At 34.9% G+C, this 22,547-nt stretch overlaps 1 protein-coding gene and 1 pseudogene across 35 annotated transcripts in view; one reads left to right on the plus strand and one right to left on the minus strand.

The window, feature by feature from the left end:
• The window catches only part of Ppfia2 (PPFI scaffold protein A2), a 482,684-nt gene that overhangs the window by 204,759 nt on the left and 255,378 nt on the right, over window positions 1-22,547 (minus strand). The window lies entirely within an intron of this gene.
• LOC106007932 (ORM1-like protein 1 pseudogene) lies at window positions 20,169-20,642 on the plus strand (annotated as a pseudogene).

The raw sequence follows: 22,547 nt of genomic DNA on the forward strand, positions 1-22,547 counted from the left end.
ATGCTGTTCAAGAGGAGGCAGTACCCAGGGTTGCAGCCTTGTGTAGACTGCCTGATTCAGGTAAATGGGATGGATCTTGTTGAACAGACCCTCCTTGGACTCTGGCTCTAAAGTCGCGTAGCTGCCTTACTCCCAAATCCTGTCCCTTTTTATATTATTACGGTACTAGAGCAAAAAAGAGATAACACACTCTTGTTTAAACAAGCCTGGAGATACTCATTCTAACTTTGCTTGTCTTTGATCTGCTCCACCTCCCCTCTCACTTTCCCCAAATAGAAATATCTCTAGACCTGGTCTCACTGTATCAAGCAAATGGAAGAAGAGAGAGGAATATCAGCAGACAGAAATTCTAACAGAGGAACCAAGACTTCTAGGTCTCCAATCCAACTAATGAACTTGTCCTCGATCCTGATTCATCTTAATGAATGGAGAGGAAAGAAATCTTTCATTTCTAAAAATCTTCAAGAGACATTTTTGCTTATGTGATATTTTAATCATTTGTTATTTATTACTACATTACTACCCAACATTTGGGTACATTAGTAAAATCACCTAGCCCAGTAAGCCTTGTAGCTAAAGTATGTAATGGGTGAATCACTGCCAACCAATAGCTCTGCTGGCAGGAAAAGCCAATTTTCAACAGCTCTGACAGTGTAAAGCAGGAGGCATGTTTGACAAGATGCTGCGTATTAATTGAAAAGGCTTTAACATCTGGTTAGGTAATACCTGCTGTGCCAAACACTCCCAGGCACATAAAATAACATTCAAGCTGAACACATAAGTCTCCCAACAAAGCTCTAATTCTAAACAAAACAAAACAAAACAAAATCATGTGTCTCTAATCATCAACAGAGTTATAATTATATAAGCAAAAATATTTGGGCTGGACTATTGTTGGCTCTTCATTAAGCTAAAATGCTGTAGTGTGTGCTAGAGAAATTGTCAAGCACCTTGAAACATATTTTCCTGCCTTGTAGACTTTTGCTTTGTAAAGTATTTAGAAGAAGAACATGGCTCAGAGGATGATGCTTTGTGTTGAAATATGTTGTACTAATGTATAGTTAAAGAAGAATTTTTCAGAAAGAAGCGGAGGTGATGGAAATCAAACCATACAAAAGAAACCAGGATAGTATTTTCTATGCATTATTTCCATGAAAAATGCAAGAATGGCAGAAGGATTATAGTTGCCTGGGAACAGGAGCAGAGACAGAATTGTTATGACATACAACATGACATGGTACCACTAAATATTCAAATAATATAACATATTCTGATCCCATGGATACCAAAAAACAATCTTAGAATAATTAGATTCTTTGTGTCTTTTAAAAAGGACTTCTCAGCTCTTTTTACATATTTTTTCTGTTTAATAATTATATTTCTCACTGTAAATTAATAAATTTACTTTTTATAATTGTTTATTTACTATAAAATATTATTGTGTGCTTAATATGTAGAAGATTGTCTAAATTTTTCAGACATGATACTGTGTAAAATGGTAAAAAAAAATACTTAGTTAATGAGGGTAACAGAATAGCAATTACAGAGCAATACAATGTGATGAGTACCAAGATGGGGCTACATCCAAGGCATTGAGCATTCACAGGACAATTCTAGTATGCCTTACAGAGAGAGAGAGAGAGAGAGAGAGAGAGAGAGAGAGAGAGAGTATAGGGGGCATCTGAGGTGAAATATGAAAAATGAGTAAGAATATGCTGGGCAAAAATCTATGTTGAATGAAAATTCTCCACACAAGGAAACAGCAGAAACAACTTCCTAAAATCCAAAAGGCCCATATATACTAAAAGTAGAAAACTCCTTGAAAAAGATAAAAATATAACATGTCTTGGAATGAGGAATGATTGCTTGAATTTGATAACAAAGTTTATGAAACATGGGAGAAAATAGATAAGCTAGTCATCTTCTACTAAGAACTGAACTGTGTCCCCCAAATTCCTATGTTGAAGCCCTAACTCTCAAAATCATGGTGTATTTGGAGATGGGGCTTTATTAGACAGATCATTAGGGTTAGACGAGGTTATGAGGGTGGGGCTCTTGTGATAAGATTAGTTTTATAAAAGGAGACACTTGGGTTATTTCCCTTTCTCTCTCTTTTTTTCTTTCTTTCTTTCTTTCTTTCTTTCTTTCTTTCTTTCTTTCTTTCTTTCTTTCTTTCTTTCTTCTTTCTCCTTCCTTCCTTCCTTCTTTCTTTTTTCCCTTCCTTTCTTTCTTTCTGTCTGTCTGTCTTTCTTTCTTTCTTTGTTCTTTTTTTTGTTCCTGATGACAGAGTCATACTTAGTGGAGTGTAATATAGAATCTCAGTTTAGTTTTGATTTGAATTTCTCCAGTGACTAAAGATTTGAAATATATTTTTATGTACTTACTGGCCACTTAATGGCCAAATAAATAGAAATGTCTATTTATTTCAATGAACCTTTTTGAACAAAAGTGGTGAGAGTGGAGAGGACCCTTTTGCTCCAGAGTTTAGAGGAAAAGCTTTCAGTTTTCCCCACTTAGGATATTGGCAGTGTTTTTCATGCATGGCTTGTATCAGTTTCAAATACGTTTTTTTTCTATTCATATCTGTTGGGGCTTTTATCATGAATGAGTATTGGATTTTGTCAAAGGCTTTTTTCACACCTATTTACATGGTCATGTAAACATCAAGGAATTTTGGCCTTGTTTTTATTTATGTTATTGTTATATTTATTGATTTGCATATGTTGAACCACACTTCCCTCAGGAAGATGAAACTAGCTTGGTCGTAATGTACGATCTTTGTGATGATTTGTTGCATTCTGTTTGTCACTATCTTGTTGAGGATTTTGCATCTGTTCAGTAAGGAGCTTGATCATAGTTTTTGTTTTTTTGTTTGTTTGTTTTTGTTAAGTCCTTGTCCAGTTTTAGGATCACGATACTGCTAGCTTTGCAGTGAGTTTGGTAGTACTCCTTCCCTTTCAATTTCATTGAAGAGTTTGAAGAATATTGGATTTACAGCTTCTCTGAAGTTCTGGTAAAACCCTGCAAAAAAAATCCACTGGATGCTGAACTTTTCTTTATTGGCAGAGTTTTTATTAATACCTCTCCTTTATTTCCTATTATTGGTCTATTCAGAGTTTATCTTCCTGGTTCAATTTTGGTAACTCATATGAATCTAGCAATTTCTACATTTTTTCTAAGTTCTCCAATTTATTGGAGTATAGCTTTCAAAGTAGTTTCTGGATTTCTGGTCAGTTTGTGATCTCACTTTTTTCATTTCTAATTGCTTTGATATGAGTTTTTGTTTCCTGTTTTTTTGGTAAGTTTGTCTAAGCTATTAATAATCTTTATTCTTTCAAAGAACCAACTCTTGGGTTCATTGATGTCTTGTATTTCTAATTTAGTCTCAAAATCCTTATTTTTCTTTGTTACATTTTCTTTATTTTATTAATTTTGGATTTGTATTGCTCTTGTTTTATTAGGATCTTGAGCTGCATCATTAGGTTATTTGTTTGAAATTTTTCATTCTTTTAATTTGTTCATTCACAGCTATAAACTTCCCCCTTACAACTACGTTCATTTGTCTCATAGGTTTTGGCATGCTGTGCTTCCTTTTTATTAGATTCTAGGAACTTTAAAATTTTCTTCTGCAATACATTGATTACTCAGTAATATACAGTTTAATTTCCATTTGCTTATTCAGTTTCCATGGATTCTTTTGTTGTTGGTTTCTAGTTTCATTCTACTGTGATTCAATCATATCCAGGGGATTTTTAAAATTCTGTTGTATTTACATAAACATGATCTATTTTGGAAAATATTCCATGTGTTACTAAAAAAATGTTTAAGGCATGTTGGATTTCTTTATGGAGTAAAAATGTTCTAAACTTTGTGGTGATGGATACACATCTACATGAATCTAATAAAAGACTAAGATTTGCAATTTAAATGGGTAAATTAAATTATATGTAAATGATGTCTCCATAAAACTGTTTTCTAAAAAGTTCAGTATGGATGCAGTCAAGTATAAACCATGTTAATTAATTTTGGACTTTGGTAAGAGAAAAGGGGATCCATGGAAGGGAGTTAAGCAGGCCAATGACATTATTAAATTTTCCCTCTTTTTTTGTGATTCTAGATAGCCTCTAAATATATTAAAATCATGAAATTTCTAGACTATTTGGTAGATTTATCAAGGTTATATCCCCGTGGCAGAATCTCCTTAAAACCCAGTCAGCATGATTGTGGTTGCATAATTCTTTCAATTTTAAAAGCACTTGTATCTTAGCAACAATAGATGTTAAAACCAAGCAACACTCTACATAAAACATATGCCTTTTATTCTGTCTTCCTCCTCACACTGTTCTCCCTGGGAACTTCTAATGATATCTGAGTGTCTTACTGTTCAATAAAGTAGAAAGAATCTCAAAAGATTGCTTTCTTGGAAAAAATTTACAAGAAGAAAACATATGGAAAATTACTCACATATTTTCATCTTTTCAACTGCTCACAAGAAGTGTGCAAAGACTCAGGTAAAATGTAGCATTATTCAGCCATAAAGAATGAGAAACTAGAGACATTTATAGCTAAGTGGATGCACATTGAGGCCATACTCTTCAGTGAAATAAATAGGACACACATGTGTAAATACTGAATAGTTTCTCTGGTGTGAAAAACTAAAACTGTAAATAAGGCTAAGAATGTATAACTGATATTGTGAAATAGGAAGAAAAGGTCTAAAGGAGTAGAGGAAGTGGGAGGGGTAGGGGAAAGAAAAGAAGGGGAAAGAAAAAAATACGAGAAAAGGAAAATATGGAAACAAAGTCTTTGTAAATAGGTAAGAGTGGAGGCAGTGAAGGGAGGGCAGGGGAATAGGGAAAAAATAAGAACCAAGATACATCATGTAAAGGTACAAGACCTCAATGATGAATGTAACTGTACTGTATACCTAAAATGTACCAATAAAGTTAACTCTTGATTTTGGTATATGCTATAGCTATTTACTCGTGGATGAAACAATTTATATAAATACTAAATTCCTACATAAAAATACACATGTACAAAATATGTAATTAATGGTGTAATAGTTGATTTTTTGTTTATACTATGTTCAGCTTTATCAAATAAACCACATTTGCTGACACTCTCCTGCTTTGTCTGAAATAACATCAAATAATCATAACATATTTTTCTTAAGGCAGTCTCATAATATTCTTTGATACTGTATATTAAGTGGCATCATTTAACAATCCAAACTAGTGCCCAAGAAGAACCCTATTTATTGGCCACTCTGTTTTATAATTGTAATTTTTTAACATTTCTTCAAAAAATAAAGTGTAGCTGATAGTCCACGTAATAAACTTCTGCTGAAAATTCTCTAGCTGTAAAATCACCATTTAGTATATATGATAATTTATTCTATGAATAAACTATATTAGTAGAGTTGACTGCTGTCCACCTTTTGCAGAATAATCAAAATAGGAAATACATTTTAATTGACTGAAGGTCTGTTGTACTCCTCACTCATTTTTCATTTACTTAAGCTAATGTAATTTGGGAGAATGTAAAATATCTATGAGTCAAAGTATCTTTTCAGTTCTTTTTTCCATTCTTTTGATATTAAAATAATATTTAATTTTTCTTTTTTTTGGTACCAGGGATTGAACTCAGGTCCTTGCACTTGCGCAGGTGGCGGTGAAACCACTGAGCTAAATGCCTGGCCCAATATTTAATTTTTCAAGAGAAAGATAATTTTCCATGAGTAAGAACTTTAATAAGAAATAAGTAAAAAGGTTATAATTTGAAGAAAAGAAAATTCCTCTGACATTTCCTTCATGCTCAGTTTGTAAATTTTCCATAAATTCCCAATTTTTAAATATATGCCAGTACCCATTACCATATTTTATAATTTACTAACTTTGAAATATAATTAGTCCCTTTCAATTAATTGTATTATTTTAAAACCCTGTATCTATCTACACTTTTAAACAAGCAAAAATCAAATTAGTATTTCAAGATCATTGTTTGCAATGTATTAAAGAAGCTTTAGCTTTTTCTAATGAATCTCAAGTTTGTTAATTTTTTCCTATTGCTTTGCATAGATCACTCATTGTCAGCAGGGGGGTGAAGTCAATGGTAGATACAGTAAGATCACACTGACTAGTTGAAGTATATATTGAAAATTATATAGAATGAATTGATATATAATGCCTAAAATATATTGACCTTTTAAAATTAATGATTTTAGGTGCCTAATATCTAATTTTAATTATTCTCTGAACACTTTCTTTGGTTTTTGTTAACAATCTTGAATAGTCAGTCTTCAGCTATCATTAAGATCAAAGACTTGAAGGTTTAATTCTGTTCTAATAAAAAGTATCTATTTACATGGCAAAGTATGAGGCCCAGAGCTAAAACTTTCTTGTCTCTGTTACATTACTAACTTCTCCCACAAAGCTTGGAGTAAAGATGCCCAATTTTCAAACAGCAGTAAATTTATGCTGTTCCCATTAGTAATCAAAATGTAATGTAGGTTAGTAAGCATATTATTTTAAAAAACAGAACTAAATTTTGTTCTTGATGTCGCTGGGGAATGAATTTTCATGTCATATCTGTCTCATTCTTTAAAGTGCTTTTCAGTACACATTATAAACTTATTTATGTAATGTGTATTGAAATTTTAAAGTATAACATTCTTGATAATAAAATTCACATTTATCTTTTCTTCAGATTCCAGCACAAAACAACTTAGTTCTTCTTGTTATTTAACATTGGTGTGCAATCCTGGTTCCACACTACAAAGACGCAGAGGACACCAGACCACCAGACCACCAGTCCGTGGTACTGGGTCACGCCACTCCCAGCCCAGATGTAGGGACTTCTGAGCTGCCATTCCACTGCTCTGGGTCCAGAGGAAGGGGCTTCCTGGCCACCATCCCTCCTGCCGCTCCCAGCCCAGAAGAAGGGGCTTCCAGGACACAATCCCTCCTGCCTGTCTCAGCCCAGAGGTAGGGGTTTCTGAGCTGCCATCCTACTGCTTCTGGTCCAGAGGAAGGGGCTTCCTGGCCACCACCCCTCCGGCTGCTCCCAGCCCAGAGAAAGGGGCTTCAGAGCCACCATCCCTCCTGCTGCTCCCGGCCCAGAGGTAGGGGCTTCTGAGCTGCTGTCCTACTGCTCTTGGTCCAGAGGAAGGGGCTTCCTGGCCACCATTCCTTCCGCTGCCCCCAGCCAAGAGGAAAGGGCTTTTGGGCTGCCTTCTGTCCCACAGCTCCCGGCCCAGAGGAAGGGGTTTCTGGGCCACAATCCCTACCACTGCTCCCGGCCCCTATCCCACCTTTAAAGCTCAGAGGAGGTGATCCTCGCGGGGGCCAACAGCACCCCCCCGCCCCCTCAGTTGAAATAAGAAAACACACAAATGTGTATCAAAACCAGACTTCCAGATCACCTACAGCAACCCCAAAGGGAAATGAGATGGAACACTCTGATACTCAACCACCTGGGCCCACTGAATGGGGGAAAAAAGGGGATCTGGAAAAAATGAAATAAAAAATAATTTCTCAGATAACAAGAGAGATTGTGCTTCTAGTGCAAGACATGATTAATAAATGTAGAGAGGAGCTGAGGAACATGATGGAATCCCAACATAGGAAGCAAATAGAATCCATAAAACAGATGCAAATAGATTTCCAGGACATGAAAAACTCCACTGAAAATCTACACAGCAGAATGAGCCAATGTGAGGACAGAATTTCAGATATAGAAGATAAGATTGCAATTAACGACCAGGAAAAGAAGAATTGCTTCAAAATTATAAGGGAACATGAGAAATCAATCCAACAGCTGCTAGATGATGCAAAGAAGAATAACATAAGACTGACTGGAGTCAATGAAGAAATAGGAGAGAGTACAGATGACATGAAAAACTCTTCACAGAAGTAATGGCAGAAAACTTCCCAAGGAGGGGAAAAGAACTTGACGTACAGATAAGTGAGGCATATAGGACTCCAAATAGCCTTGATCAAAAAAATCTACACATAGGCATATAATTGTTAAGATTCCAGAAACTCAACAGAAGAGCAAGGCTCTACAAGCAGTTAGAGAAAAGAAACAAATCACATACAAAGGAAAGCCCGTCAGAATCACAGCAGACTTCTCAACACAAACCATCAAGCAAGAAGAGCTTGGAGTGTCATATTCCAAGCCCTAAAAGAAAATAGCCTCCAACCCAGATTGATGTACTCTGCAAAACTATCTTTCAAAATGGATGGAGAAATAAGATAATTTCATGACAAAGAGCACCTTAGGAACTTCATGAATACCAAACCAGCACTCCAAAAAATTTTACACAATATCCTAGGAACAGACATTGAGGAGCACAACCCCAGGAAGCAAAGCAGAATCTACCCATCTGTCATGACAAGATATTAAATGTAAAGGGGGAGAACCCAACAAAAAGAAAAAGTCATGGCAATGACAAGTCAATACGTTTCAGTTATAACCACCAACGTTAATGGTCTCAATTTACCAATCAAAAGAAACAGACTGTCAGAATGGGTCAAGAAGCAAAATCCAACAATATGCTGCATACAAGAAACACACTTCATTCAAAAGGAAACTCATAGACTGAAAGTTAAAGGGTGGAAAACAATACTCCATGCAACGGGAACCCAGAAAAAAGGAAGAGTAGCTATCCTCTTTGCAGATCAATTAGGTTTCAAACCAACACTGATTAAGAGAGATGAAGAAGGACACTACATCCTTGTAAAGGGAACAATCCAAGAGGAAGAGTTGACAATCATAAATATCTATGCACCAAACACTAGTGTGCCCAACTATATAAAAGAAATACTAATGGACATGAAAAGTCATATATGCACTAATACAATTGTAGTGGGGGACCTCAACACCCCACTGTCACAAATAGATAGATCAACTAGACTAAAAATAAGTAATGAAATACTAGAATTCAATCAAACTCTTGAACAAATGAACTTAACAGATGTTTATTGAGTCTTCCACCCCAAAAAATCAGAATACAAATTCTTCTAAGCTGCACATGGGTCATTCTCCAAAATAGACCACATACTCACACATAGAACATGTTTAAGGAAGTGCAAATGAATTGAAGTTATTCCCTGTATATTATCAGACCATAGTGGGATAAAATTGGCGATCCATAGCAAAAGAAACTGGAAAAATTTCATAAACACGTGGAAATTGAACAACACACTTCTGAATAACCAGTGGGTCACAGAGGAAATTAAAGAAGAAATCAGACAGCTCCTTCAATTAAATGACAATGACAATACAACATATCGGATTCCATGGGACACATTAAAGCAGTCTTACAAGGGAAATCCATAGCAGTGAACATGCATATTAGGAAAACAGAGCGAGCCCAATTAAACAACCTGATGCTGAACCTCAAGATTCTAGAAAAAGAAGAGCAGGACAACCCCAGAGCTCATACTAGGGAGGAAATTATAAAGATCAGAGGAGAAATCAATGCAATGGAGACAAAGAATGATACAAAAAATCAATGAAGCCAGGAGCTGGTTCTTTGAAAGAATCAACAAAATTGACAAACCCTTAGCCAACCTTATCAGAAAAAGGAGAGAAAAGGCCCAAATCCATGCAATTAAGAATGAAAAGGATGAAATTACAGCAGACCCAGCAGAAATCCAGAGAATCATTAATACCTACTTCCAGAATTTATACACCAATAAGATGGAAAACAGAAGAAATGGACAGATTTCTAGATACATATGAATTGCCAAAGTTGAATAAAGAAGACTTAAAAATTCTAAACAACCCAATGTCAACCAATGAAATTGAAAATATAATTAAAAACTTATCAACTAAGAAAAGCCTGAGCCCTGATGGCTTCACTGTTGAATTCTACAAGACATTTAGGGAGGAACTGCTGCCACTCCTTTTAAACTCTTCAATGAAATTGAAAGGGAAGCTATACTCCAGAATTTATTCCTGGAAGCAAGCATCACCTTGATCCCCAAAGCAGAGAAAGACCCAACTGAAAAAGAAAACTATAGGCCAATCTCACTAATGAACATAGATGCAAAAATCCTTAATAAGATACTGGCAAACAGAATGCAGAAGATCATCAAGAAGATCATACACCCTGAGCAAGTGGGATTCATCCCAGGGATGCAGGGATGGTTTAACATATGTAAATCAGTCAATGTAATACACTATATCAATAGAGCCAAGGAAAAAAAACATATGATTATCTCCATAGATGCAGAAAAAGCATTTGACAAAATCCAATGTGGATTTATGATAATAACCCTACAAAAAATTGGAATAGATGGTCTCTACCTCAAACTGATAGAAGCCATCTATGAAAAACCAACAGCCAATATCATACTAAATGGTCAAAAACTGAAACCCTTCACAATAAAATCAGAAACAAGACAAGGATGTCCACTATCACCACTCTTGTTCAGTATAGTTCTGGAAACATTAGCCACAGCAATTAGACAAGAGAAAGAAATAAAAGAAATAAAGATAGGAAATGAAGAAGTCAAATTATCATTATTTGCAGATGACATGATACTCTATATAGAAGACCCCAAGAACTTCACCAAAAGTCTTCTAGACTTAATAACCAAATTCAGTCAAGTATCTGGTTACAAGGTCAACACACAAAAATCAATAGCTTTCCTCTACATGAATGATAGACTCACTGAGAGAGAAATAGGGCAAATAATTCCTTTGACAATAGCATCCAAAAAACTATATTTCCTAGGAATCATCCTAACAAAAGAAATCAAAGACCTCTTCTCTGAAAACTACAGAAGTCTGAAGAGATTGAAGATGATATCAGAAAATGGACAGACATCCCCTGCTCCTGAGTAGGAAGGATTAATATAGTGAAAATGGCCATACTCCCAAAACTGCTATATAGATTTAATGCAATTCCAATTGAAATCCCAGCAGCATACTTCATGGACCTTAAGAAAACAATCCCAAAATTCATTTGGAACAAGAAGAGACCCAGATTAGCAAAAGCAATTCTAGGTAACAGAGACATGGCAGGGGGTATCACAATCCCCAACTTGCAACAATATTACAAAGCTACTATGATAAAAACAGCATGGTACTGGCAAAGAAACAGACCTGAGGACCAGTGGAACAGATTAGATGATGCAGAAAAAAACACCAGACACACTCAGCCATGTCATCTTTGATAAAGGAGCCAAACACCCTCACTTGAGGAAAGATAGCCTCTTTAATAAATGGTGCTGGAGAAATTGGATTTCAACTTGCCAAAGATTAAAACCAGATGTATATCTCTTATCATGCACTAAACTAAAATCAAAATGGATTAAAGATCTAAATATTAAAATAGAAACTCTGAACTAGTTGGAACAGAGGTTAGGTAGAACTCTTGAAGACATCGGTGCAGGAAAAGATTTTATGAACAAAAGCTCAGTTGCCTGTGAACTAGCACAAACAATCAACAAGTGGAATATCTTCTTATTAAAAAGCTTCTGCACAGCAAGAGAAACCACCAGCAGTGTGAAGAAACAACCCACAATGTGAGAAAAAATCTTCATCTGCTTTTCCTCAGACAAAGGTCTACTATCTCAAATCTATAAAGAACTTAAAAAGATCAGACCTCCCAAATTTAAAGACCCAATCCGAACATGGGCATCTGAAATGGACAGACATTTCTCAGACAAAGAAGTAGAAATAGCAAATAAATACATGAAAAAATGTTCAACATCACTGGTCATTTGAGAGATGCAAATGAAAACAATGCTGAGATTCCACCTCACTCCAGAAAGAATGGTTGCTATCATGAAATCAACCAATAACAAATGCTGTCGGGGCTGTGTGGAAAGAGGAACCCTGCTCCACTGCTGGTAGGAGTGTAGACTGGTGCAAGCACTGTGGAAATCAGTATGGAGATACCTCAAAGAACTAGGACTGGAAGTCCCATTTGACCTCGCTATTCCACTGCTGGGGATTTTCCCCAAAGAATTAAAAGAATCATGCCATCGTAATATGTGTGCCCATGTTCATAGCAGTGCAGTTTATGATAGCTAAAACTTGGAAAGAGCCCAAATGCCCATCAACTGGAGACTGGAGAAAGAAAATGTGGGGGTTTTTCACAAAATGAAGTACTACTCAGCCATAAAAATGAGAAATTAGAGACATTTATAGCTAAGTGGATGCACATTGAGGCGATACTCCTAAGTGAAATAAATAGGACACACATGAATAAATACTGAATAGTTTCTCTGGTGTGAGAAACTGAAAGTGTAAATAAGGACTAAAATGTATAATAGGTAATGTGAAATAGGAAGAAAAGGGGCAAAGAGGAAGGAAGTGGGAAAGATAGGGTAAAGGATAGAAGGGAATGGGATTAAGATGAGAAAATGGAAAAATAGGAACAAAATCTTTGTAAATAGGGAGGAATGGAGGGGTTGAAGGGAGAGCTGGGCAAGAGTGAAAAATAAGAACCAAGAGAGACTATGTAAAGGCGCAAATTTCCAATGATGAATGTCATTATACTGTATACCTAAAATGTACCAATGATTAGAATGAATAATCGATAATGCAAAATAGGAAGAAAAGGTCCAAAGGGGTAGGGGTAGTGGGAGGGGCAGGGGAAAGGAAAGAAGGGAAAGAAAAAATGCTGAGAAATGGAAAAAATGGAAATAAAGTCTTTGTAAATAGGGAAGGGTGGAGGGGGTGAAGGGAGGGCTAGGAATGGGGAAAAAGTAAGAACCAAGATGCATTATGTAAAGATACAATTTCAAATGAGAAATGTAATTGTGTTGTATATCTAAAATGTACCAATAAAAAATAAAATAAATAAATAAAATTGGTGTGCAAGCTCATATTTGATTTTCTTAATCTGTGGGAATTCTACAATTCTACAAGTAGTAGCTATCGGTAATTTCCTCAGAAAGAACATATATATATATATATATATATATTCTATTACATAATATAAATCAAGGAGTACTTTAAATGCCTAATGAAAATTTGAATCCCAACCTTTCTTAAGGGCAGCATTGTGGTAACTACTTTCTCCCTATACATTAGCTGAGGTCTTTCTGATACCTTTTTGCTGGTGGTGGATTTCTTTGATGGTGTTCTGACTCTGAACGTGGAGTATGTTAATGATTCTAAATGTGTGCAGGGGTTTTAGTTCCTCTCCCCCTCCTTTCTAAATTGAAGGCTTTGTCTCCTCCCCTGCTTCCAATATATTCTACAGATATAACACCCCCCACCCCCCAGTTTCTAGTTTCTGAGATTAGTAAATATCTTCTAGGTTCTTCAGTTCGCACAATATAGTGTGTCTTTGTTTCTTTCTTCCTTTCCTTTTTTTTTTCCTAATGTCTTGCTTTTTGGGAGGACAATGTTATGTTTTTAAAAGATCTGTGTTGCTATTTATACAGGATTTTGTAAGGAGAAAGTCGTTTAGACTTTCAGATTTGCCACATTGGCAAAACCAGAAATTGAACATGATGAAATATTATAAATGTTGAGTTTCTATGTTGAATTAACATTAAACATGATTCAAGTCATTAGAGAATCATCCCTGGAAACTTTTTCCTCTGACAATTACCTAGTTTGTGAGACACATGATTAAATGTGACGTAAAATATTAATGAATTCATAAGGAAAAACACAAGAAATCTAGGTTTCTATTACATAAGTATGAATTGCAAAATAATTCACTTGACTAGAGAAATGTTACATTTCAACAGTGAAAGTGCTTTCCATTAAGAAGTTTGATCTGAAGGAGAGAGTCTGTTATCTCAGTGTATTAGTCGCTTTCCTGACATTAGGACAAATACCCAATACCCGCAACTTAAAGGAGGAGAGCCTTAATTTGGCTCATAGTTGGGGGTTTCAGATCACAGTCAGCTGGCTTCAAGGCAGAAATGGCATCATGGAAGTAAGCTGCTCACTTCATGGCAGCCAGGAAGTAGAGAGAAAGGAGATGCCAGCAACAAAAATATGCCCTTCTAACTCACATCCCAGTGATTCCCCTCTTCCAACCAGGTCCTACCTCCTAAGGGCACATTCAGCCTTGAACTCATCACTGGATTAATCCACTGATGCTTATATCACCCCTCTGATCCAATCACCTTCCAAAGGCCCTACCTCTTACATGAGAGTTTTCAGGGACATTCTCTGAACAAAAACAGGATAAAGCTGACTTCAATTGGTTGAATGGCTTTTCTTTGGAAACTGAAAAAGAGTTCCTTCACATTCAGAGAATGTTAAGAGAAAATTGACATATATATATATATGTATATATGTATATATATTTAGTAATATATTATATATGTTTAGTAATATAATACATATTTACTAAAGTCATACAATCATTTATTTAGTCAACATTTTGCAAAACTTGTTAAAACTTGTGGTGAAATCATAAAGCAGAATAAAGTGAGTTTCATCTCTGAAATTCTGCTTACAGATTAAGAAGACAGATATGTTTCACAATACTGTGATATGTATTATATTGTAATAAAAAGCAAAGCTGCTATAAAAATGGAGAGTAAGTACTTCTGCAAATTGACTATGATTCTTAAAAAATTACATAGAACCCTCATGTATTACTGCTGGTAGAATTCCAAAATAGTGCAGGAATTTTGGAAAACAGTTCATCATTTCCTCAAAAATGTTAAATATAAAATAACACTATAAGCCAAGAATTCCTCTGCGACTTATAAATCCAAGAGAAATGAACACACACACACACACACACACACACACACACACACACACACAGAGTCTGCCTAAAAAATGTATACGCATTTAGCACTTCACCATACTAATAAATGTCTGGAAGCTAATGACCACTCCTTTGAGCACCTCTTGTATTTGTAGAGGTCAGAGGTAATTTGTGATCTCTTAATAAATTTAGTATTAAAATATTTATACAATTTTTTCCTGATGTATACTTTTTTTGGCAGAGTATATACACCTTTCTATATGGATGCAGCAGCGTTATTCATAATAGTCAACAAATGGAAACAACCCAAATATCGATCAACTAATAATGCATTAACAAATGAAAGTAGTACAATAGACTTATTTGGTAATAAAAGAAATAATGTTTTATATATATATTATATATATATATATATTGAATACTACTAAATGAAAGTAGTCACAAAAGACCACATCTTGTAGGTTCCAACTACATGAACTGTGCAGAATAGACAAATACATTCAAGAAATTTGATTATTATTTGCCATAGCCTTGGAGAGGGAAGAATCAGGCACGATCTTTAATGATACAGGTTAATTTTGGAGGGGGGTTAATGAAAATATTTTAAAATTAGTAAAACTTGGACAACTCTAAAAGTGCTAAAAAACTGAAATGTACAGTTTTAAAAGTAAGTTTGATAATGCATAAATTGTGTCTTGACAGTATTTATATAAAAGTATAAAAAAGATTACATAGGATATTTAAAAATGAAAATGGAAAGAAAAAGAACTTTTACAGAAGAAAGTTCTTTTCCATTTCTGAAGTCTATTATTTTCATTTCTATAGAATGTATATTTAACTTTAATTAAATTCCTGTTGTACTCTTGGGAACTGATACCATTATAAATGTAATCATTTAAAATCATTGTATAGAATAACCTTTTCCACCACCTCTCTTTTTTGGTGTGATGAACATACAAAAGTAAATGAGTTATTGCCCGTATGCAGAAACATGAAGTATCCCTGGGAGTGGAAATCGCTTTTTAAATGCCCCTACTGTATCATTCATGCTCTCATTTGCTTGAAGGACACTAAAAATGTGGCATTGTTTAGGTGAAGGTCATTTTCTTATAATAACTCTGCAATATTCTAGTAATTTTAAGCTTTCATTTTATTGACTTTCATAAGACTAAATACAAAGCCTAAATTGCCACAAAGTAAAAAGTAAAAGTCCCTGAGGTAAATATAATAGAAAAATTCTAAAAATTCTTTCAGTTTGTTTTAAGCTCAACACTGTACTGACATTTTGGAATTGAACAGTTTGAGCAACAGTGATGCTGATTATCTTGTGATCTCAAGTGGTTTTCAGGATAGAGAAAAATATCCAGCTGGAGCGATCTTTTTAAAAGCAGCAAATAAATGATTTTAAAAAAATAAGATGTTTGTCTTCAAGTTTCTAATCTGAAGTAGGACTTCCAAAAATTTAAATCCAATGTTATCTAATTCATGTAAGTACTTTTATTTTTAAATAGCTATTTCATTATATTTTAATCTACTTTTTCTATCAACTATTTTGCTAAGTAAACATTTAGTCTTATTTTTATTTTGCTGCTTGATGGTCTGAAATGTCTGGAATCATGAACTAAAATAAATCTTTGCTCCTTATAAGTTGATTATCTCAAAGATTTTGTCACAGTGAAGGAAAACTGATTAATGCATGAATTTAAGCTGATCCTACCTGCATTTCTTCCAGTATTTTTCCTCCAGTTCTAAACCACAAACAGAGATCTCCTCCAAAAAATTCAAATATACAGTACTCACTTTAAATTTATCATCCTTAAAAATATTAATTTTAAAACTCTGGGTTCTGTGAACTTCAGAGATATGCCTAAATAACTATGTGCTAATAAATGGTGTTGGGAAAACTGGATTTCAACCTGCCAAAGATTAAAACTAGACCCGTACTTATCACTGCGCACTAAACTAAGATCAAAGTGAATTAAAGATCTAAATAGTAAGACAGAAACACTAAATTTGCTGGAAGATAAGTTAGGTAGAACTCTTGATAACATTGGCATAGGAAAAGACTTTATGAACAACTCCTCATAGCACAAAGAATCAACAACTGGGATCTCATCATATTAAAAAGCTTCTGCACTGCAAGAGAAACCACCAAAAGAGCTACGAAACAACCTACAATGTGGGAAGAAATATTTGTCAGCTCTACCTCAGACTAATGTCTACTATGGAGAATATGTGAAAAATTGAAAAAAGTCAGACCCCCCAAATTCAAAGACCCAATAAAAAAATGGGCATCTGAAATGAACAGACATTTCTCAGACAAAGAAGTAAAAGCAGCAAATAAATATATGAAAAAATGTTTAACATCACTGGTCATTCAAGAGATGCAGATGAAAACAACACTGAGATTCCACCTTACCCCACAAAGAATGGCTGCTATCAAGAAATCAACCAATAACAAATGCTGTTGGGGGTGTGGAGAGAAAGGAACCCTTCTCCATTGTTGGTGGGAGTGCAGACTGGTGCAACCACTGTGGAAGTCAGTATGGAGATACTTCAAAGTACTAGAACTACAGGTCCCATTTGACCCAGCTATTCCCCTACTGGGTATCTTCCCCAAAGAATTAAAAGAATAATATTCACAGCGATATATGTGCACCTGTTTATAGTGGCACAGTTTGTAATAGCTAAGGTTTGGAAACAGCCCAAGTGCCCATTAACTGGAAACTGGATAAAGAAGATGTGGTTTTTTTATAAAATGGAGTACTGCTCAGCCATAAAGAATGAGAAACTAGAGTCATGTATAGCTAAATGGATGCATATTGAGGCATACTCTTAAGTGAAATAAATAAGACACACGTGTAAATACCAAATAGTTTCTCTAGTGTGAGAAACTGAGAGTGTAAATAAGGACTAAAAGGATTAATAACTAATAATTGATACTTTGAAATAGGAAAATGTCCAAAGGTGTAGAGGTGGTGGGAGGGGAAGGTGAAAGGAAGGAATGGAAAGGAAAAATTATGAGAAAAGAAAAAAAAATGGAAACGAAGTATGTAGATAGGGAAGGGTTTAGGGGTGAAGGGCACACAGGTAATGGGGAAAAAATAACAACCAAGATGCATCATGTACAGGTACAAGCACCCAAAGATAAATCTAAATGTATTGTATACCTAAAATGTACTAATAAAAGAATTTTAAAATATTTAGCTTGGATTACTACTTAGTTCACTCTTGGATGGTAGTAATCATCATTATAGTGATATAACATTTAGTACACTTCAATAAATTAATTTATATATTTGTCAATTCAATTTGTTGAGGGGAAAGTACAATTGAAACTAAAAGAGAAATGCATTATCTTTTAGCTGACAATCATTAAATTCATTTATAAGTAAATATGGAAATACGTACCATATGCCAATTCTATATTCTTTTTATAGTCAAATAATGAACTGTGTAAAACCCTAGAACCAGATTCCTTTAAAAAATACCATACAAGGGTTGGGGATTTAGCACAGTGGTTCTGCTGCCTGCCTTGCAAGTGGAAGGACCCGAGTTTGATCCCCAGTACCAAAAAAATAAATTAAAAATACCATACATTAATTAATTCCTTTGTTTATCTAACTGATGTTTTTACTTTATATAGTGTTACAAAGCCTAGCTCCCTAGTGAGCTTTACTTATGGAGTAAAAGATCTGTGAATAAGCATAGGCCATTGTGTTCAGCTTAGAGCATATGGAACCTCAGCTGCCCAGGACTGGGCTGACCTAGAATGTCTGGGGGTGATTCTGCTTGGGTCTATTTACCTGACAGATCAGAGTGACCTTTGAGAAGGCAGAAGAACAAAGTGTTTAAAATCTCTGTCTCTGGAGGCCACTGCTTCTCTATCTCAGCTACTTCCTTTAGTAGCTGTGTGTCCTGTGGAAATTTACTATACATTTTTGTGTCATAACTTATTCATTTGGAAAAGGATAAATCACAGTCTCACTGGGTAAGATAAAAGTTATTTATGTCAAATATTTAGGTAAGTGCAAGTACTTGCTAATATTAACTAGTTACTATTGGAACAATCGCAAAGGTCACATTTTTAAGGACAGGTGGCTCTTGTCACAGATGATTCTAAGAATAAGTTATGTGTTCCTAGCCTCTCTAATCCATAGGAACTGATCTTGTCACATTAGCATTGATCATCAGCTCCCGTGGCTGGTTTGTCACACCCATGCTCTCAGGCTCTTAATTCTAACATAGTAAATTCCAGTTATTTCTTTAACATAAGGAAAAACAGTGACACAAACCCAATGTCATGAAAGTGGCAGATGTTTAATGGGCAGGCAGATTTTGAAGCTGGGCAGACTGGATTGAAAGAGTAATTAAAAGATATTATAGAAATCAAAAGCATATGTAATATGTAATATTGAATAATTTGATATGTGTGAGGGTAATAAATCATAATCTGATTTTATTATTAATATTTGCATTAGCTTTTAATTTTGTATCTAGCATCACATTTAAATTATTGGTTTATAAAACATGTATTATAGTTAAATACTTATTGAACGTATTGGTCATTCCTGAGAATTCCTCCATTTAAACTGAAGGAAGCAAAATTATGCATCATTGTACTAAATATATCTGGGAGGTCTGATTCTCTATTTTTCATTGTCTTTTCAATTATTTCATTAGTCCATTTTCTTTTTGTATTTACATTTAGAAAATAGGATCAGACAAATGTGAAACATGTTTCACCTGCACAGTATGACCATAATGCAGCTACAATCAGTGAATTAAATAGATTTATCCAATTGAACACAGCACAGTGATTTTATGATTGTAAAAATTAGCCACATAAACAAGTCCTTAATACTGACAAATTAGTCAGTAATGATCACTAATACCTATCTTCTCTGGGATCTAATATAATAATCACCATATTCTCAACATATTTTTAATTTAGTAATATTGAAATTTTTAAAAATTATAAACTATAGCAGTGACCAGTATGAATTGCTTAGTTCAAGTATTTTCAATCAGTGTAATTAATGCATTAGAAAGTAAAAAATTATTTCAATAGATGTTCAGTATTGTGATATTTATTAATACATATAGGGAGAAAAACTATCAATAGATAAAAATATTCATAATATATTTCTTTTTTGAAATATTTTACAAAATATTTTGGGGGTTATAGGAAAGTTCAAAAATACTTTTCCCATGATGAAGGATATTATTTTTAGCTTTCTGCTCATGTGGATGTTTGAATGTGTGTGTGTTTCAGTGTACCAGTTTAATGCAACCAAAATAATAGATAAAATTATTAAATTACTTCATGGACTGGGAGGAATAAAGGTTAAAAGAGGGCTTTCCCCTGTAGTACCTGGCTGAGCAAACCCTGAGGACACACTGCTGCAGACACCAGGCTGTCCTACACTGGGCTGGCCACCTGGAGCTGAAGGAAGAGCAAACATGTATGTTGGGAGTTGCCAATAGTGAGATGAATCCAAATACTACACCTGTAAGGAACAGTCGGGGCGGGGTGGGGGGTATGTGGCTGGCATATGCTTTACTAGTTGGCTTGTTCCATGTTGTCTTACTTAGAATTCCCTTTTTCAATGTTCCTGTTGCTTGTACCTGAACAAATAAACATACTATGGAGATATAGGTAGTTTTGTGTCCAACGAAAGGGACAACTGTTGAAACTCCTGGTCAAGGTTAAATCAGGGCTCCTAACTCATTGGGTACAACCAGACTGTGGAGTACAGCTTACATCTTCACAGACATTTTTCATAATTTTTGCAATAATTCTATATTTTCTGGCACATTTCTATTGTAAAGTATGATCCAACTTACTTCATTCTAAACACACCTTTCTCTCCTGAGTGTGCTTATTCCCAAAATGTCCCAACTGCATGATGTTCAGAACTTTGGAATTAATAACTATTAAAATATTTTAAAATTGAACAAAAAATTTTATAGTTACAGTTTCCTATAAGGAAGGAGTTGTTAGCAAACTGCAGTGTTTCTATGATAATGTGAAATGAGAGGTATTTATATTGGAGGACCAATGGCTGGTTCTTCACAGCCTGTTTTGAAGTGCAGGATTCTACTGAAAGATGGACCTGTTAAATGCATTTGGTATATTTCTGAAGGAAGGCTTTATTTGCAGTGTGGGCAGGCCTGGTTTATGAATTAATGGCAGTACACTACAGTAAAAGTGTAATAAGTAATCCAAGGATATATGAGATTTGCAAGAAATTAGGAGTAACTTATAATGAACAGGCATTATGTTAGGAAAAGAAAAATTTTAATCATTCATTCGCAGTGAGTTTAAGCAGGCTCACATGTAAACCAGAACCATCTCCAAACAAGGTTGTTGAGATTATGTGATCCTCTTAGATAAGATTTATGCCCTCTTGTTACTACAAGCCAGGTGCTGCCTTATGAGTGTGTCTTTTTAGTTTTGCTCGCTCAGTGTTTTCTGTTGATTAAATAAGGGCAGTTCTGCATAAATTACATCACAAAGTTCGTGAAGGTCCGGTTTCATGACTGGGGCCAGAAGATACCAGGTATCTTACAGGCAGCCTCTGAGTCAGCATTCTAATTTTCAAATAAAGTGGGTTTTACTAACTTTCCAGATACAAGCTAAGCCAGTTAAGAAAATAATTTCAAGCAATTAAAGTACATGGTAGTTTAAAAGTGTCTGCTTATTAGGTTAAGCAACCTAATTGGTAAAACATATCATTCTTTATGAAAGAAAATATAAAATAGATAAGTATATAGCTCCCTGTGGTATGGGAAAAAATACTTCTGTAGCAGTAGTACCAATGTAATAATGGAGTAATTTTTTAGCAGGTCTGCAGGAAAAGACGACACTATATTTTCTTATTCTTCCACTGTCAAGTTCCATACTTTTCTCATTAATAACTTGCCTTTAAACAGATAGATGTTAGTGTGGATAATCTCAAATGGTATCTATTTCCAGAGAAACAATCATGTTAATTTCTTATGAATTAGAGAAACTTCCTATAGTTGCTCATATTAATTGCAAGAAAAAAACTATATACTACTCAGAGAAGGAAATAATCCTAAAAAATGTTTTGTTAAAGAATTAGAAAATCTCTACAACATTTATAAACAAAATTGAGTGAAAAGAATTCTAGACCAATTTAAAACTCAATTTGTGTCAATAAACTGTTAGGAAAAATGATCATTGTTTCGTTATTTCAAAAGATTCACTTTATAAAAAAACCCCCACATCTTCTTTATCCAGTCTCCAGTTGATGGACATTTGGGCTGTTTCCAACTTTTAACTATTACAAACTGTGCTGCTATGAACATGGGTGAGCATATATCTCTGTGGTATGATTCTTTTAATTCTTTGGGGAAGATACTCAGCAGGGGAATAGCTGAGTCAAATGCGACTTCCAGTCCTAGTTCTTTGAGGTATCTCCATACTGATTTCCACAGTGTTTCCACCAGTCTATACTCCCACCAGCAGTGGAGCAGTGTTCCTCTTTCCCTACAGCCCTGCCAGCATTTGTTATTGGTTGAGCTCATGATAGCAGCCATTCTTTCTGGGGTGAGGTGGAATCTCAGTGTTGTTTTCATCTGCATCTCTTGAATGGCCAGAGATGTTGAACATTTTTCATATGTTTATTTGCTATTTCTACTTCTTTGTCTGAGAAATGTCTGTTCATATCAGATGCCCATTCTCGAGTTGGGTCTTAAGGAATAGGGGAAATGGGAGAGATAGGGGAAATGAAAGGACAAAGAAAAAATATGAGAAAAGGAAAAAGATGGAAACAAATTATTTGTAAATAGGGAAGGTTGGAAGGGGTAAAGGGAGGGC

Source organism: Heterocephalus glaber, unplaced genomic scaffold (assembly GCF_053883595.1).
Source record: "Heterocephalus glaber isolate CG9 unplaced genomic scaffold, H.glaber_assembly_v1.0 deba00001572, whole genome shotgun sequence".
In the NCBI taxonomy this organism is placed as follows: domain Eukaryota; kingdom Metazoa; phylum Chordata; class Mammalia; order Rodentia; family Bathyergidae; genus Heterocephalus; species Heterocephalus glaber.